The following is a 2699-nucleotide window of genomic DNA, read 5'->3' on the forward strand; positions in this document are numbered from 1 at the left end:
TATTAAGTGCTTACTGTGTGCAGAGCACTGTACTAAGCATTTGGAAAGTACAATTCAGCAACAGAGAAAATCCCTACCCAATCACAGTCCGAGCTTACAGTGGGGGAGACACATTAATGTGAACAATTATCAATATATTAATACATATATAATAAATAAATATTAATATATCCATAGAAGAAAATATTAGTAGATAATATTATAAATATACTTATGTACATATACTGTTTCCCCTCTCAGGGTCGCACCTGGAGAGTTTCCAGTACTCTTACCAGTTTCAGCTCTGGGAGGGAGAGTCAAGCAGAGGCATACCCATTCCATTGCTAGCTTGGGCACTGACTAGCTAGTGGAAGGCAATCTGCTACAAGTCAAAATTCACTCATACTGGGCAGCAGCGGCATTGGGAGAGAGTCGAGGGCAGAGACTCCTGTTTACTGCGCTGAAGGTGGCAATGGGAAACCACTTCTGCATTTTTACCAAAGCACTCTATGGATATATTATCAGAACGATTGCAGATGGAGAGTGAGGCGTTCTGGGAGAGATGTGTCCGTTGTGTCCCTATGGGTCGGAAACAACTCAACAGCATAAGACAAGACAAGACATACACTATTACTTCCTCCACTCTATAATTTTTTTAAAAATATCAGTCTCCCCCTCAAGACTGTAAGTTCCTCAAGGGCTTGGATTGTGCCTACCAACTTTAATTTATTGTCCTACCCACTTAGTACAGTGTTCTTCAAATAATAAGTACTCAATAAATGCTATTTATTGGTCGATTGAAGTTTGGGGATCTGAGGTTATCTGGTCTACCCAGATCCAATGAACGTGGCCCCAACCCCCAGGCTGGTAATTTACAGAACTCCTGCTCTGCTAATGTTAACTAGGTGAGAGGGAGTGAGTTATGGCCAGGGGATGTGTCAGGGTCTGCTCCTACACCCAGGGGTCTGTTAGGACCAGGGATTTCCTGGGTTCCCCCACTGCAAGGAGTGGAGACAGAACACTCACTCCTGTCTGGCCTAGAGCAGAGACATGGGAGACATAAGTACATGGGTTCCAATCCTGGCTCTGCCTCTTCTCTTCTGTATGACCTAGGGCAAGTCACTTAACTTTTTAGTGCCTCAGTTACCTCATCTGTAAAATGGGGATAAAGACTGTGAGTGCTTTGTGGGACAGGACTGTGTCCTGTGTCCCAGTGATCTTGTATCTACCCCAGTGCTTATCAACAGTCCCCAGCATATAGTAAGCACATAACAAATGCTCTTATTATTATTATCTTCCATGGAGCCATGCCAAAGGGCTGGCAGGAGTCAGCCCCTCTCACCTCAACTTCATACTGAAACTAATAACAACAATTGTGATATTCGTTAACTGTTTAATCTGTGCCAAGCAATCTGCTAAACTGTTGTGTAGATACAAGGTAATCTGGACACATGGGGCTAACAGTCTAAGGGTTAGAGAGAACACACCGTACATATGAGGAAATGGAGGCACAGAGAAGTTGAGCGACTCACCCATGGTCTCATAGCAGGCAAGTGGCAGAGCCGGGTTTAGAACCCAAGTCTCCTGTCTTCTAGTCAATCAATGGTATTTATTGAACACTAACTGTTTGCATCACATTGTTCTAAGCACTTGAGAAAGGACCACATCAGTAGTGAGGCCTAATGGATAAAGTATGGGCCTGTGAGTCAGAAGGATCTGGGTTCTAATTCTGCCTCTGCCACTTGTCTGCTGGGCCTGTGAGTCAGAAGGATATGGGTTCTAATTCTCCCTCTGCCACTTGCCTGCTGTGTGACTTTGGACAAGTCACTTCCATTCTCGGAGCCTCAGTTACCTCATCTGTGAAATGGGGAGTAAGACTGTGAGCCCATGTGGGACGTGAACTGTGTCCAACCTTATTACCTCTAAGCACAGGGCCTGGCGTATAATAAGTGCAAAACAAGTGCCATTAAAATAGAATTGTTAGACGTGAACCTTACACAGAAGGTGCTTACAGTCTTCAGTAGAAGAAAGACATTAAAATAAATTATAGATAGGGGAAATAATAGAGTATAAGGATATGGACAAAGGTGCTTAAAATCAGGATAAATACTGTGCTCTTTCCTCTCTGCCTCACTACATTCTACCCAATAATGGGTGAGCAGGGAGTAGAGTCTACCAGGGCCTCAGTATGGGGAGTGGAGGGCTGAAGGAAGCCAATGAGCTTGGAGAATCTTGGACAGAGATTGGGTCTTTGTGACAAGAAGAAGGATATTCTGGTACTGCACTTGACGAGGTGCTAAACAGGCCCATGCTCATGGCTCAGTGGAAAGAGCAAGAGTTTGGGAGTCAGAAGTCGTGGGTTCTAATCCCGGCTCTGCCACTTGTCAGCTGTGTGACTTTGGGTAAGTGACTTAACTTCTCTGTGCCTCAGTTACCTCACCTATAAAGTGGGGATTAATACTGTGAGCCCCACGTGGGACAACCTGATCACCGTGTATCCCCCAGTGCTTAGAACAGTGCTTTGCACATGGTGCTAAACAAATACCATCATCATTATTAGTAACAAATACCATAATTATTATTAGAGCATTGGGCAGTTTTGTAAGGAAGTGTTCTGATCTCTGGTGTCAGAGAGCAGAGGTCCCCAACCTTCTCAGCCTCGACCCAGACTGCTTTGCCTTTACCCCCACACTGCGGTGGGGGACTCCCAAGGCTGGAAT

General features: G+C 44.8%; 1 non-coding gene across 1 annotated transcript; it reads left to right on the forward strand.

Annotated features, from left to right (window-relative positions):
* The first annotated feature begins 230 nt into the window (after positions 1-230).
* Positions 231-369, forward strand: LOC119921497. The gene has a single exon (XR_005448533.1). It is a non-coding gene; the product is annotated as a small nucleolar RNA SNORA7 (small nucleolar RNA).
* The last annotated feature ends 2330 nt before the right edge of the window (positions 370-2699 follow it).

Source organism: Tachyglossus aculeatus, assembly GCF_015852505.1.
Source record: "Tachyglossus aculeatus isolate mTacAcu1 chromosome 12 unlocalized genomic scaffold, mTacAcu1.pri SUPER_6_unloc_2, whole genome shotgun sequence".
Lineage (NCBI taxonomy): Eukaryota > Metazoa > Chordata > Mammalia > Monotremata > Tachyglossidae > Tachyglossus > Tachyglossus aculeatus.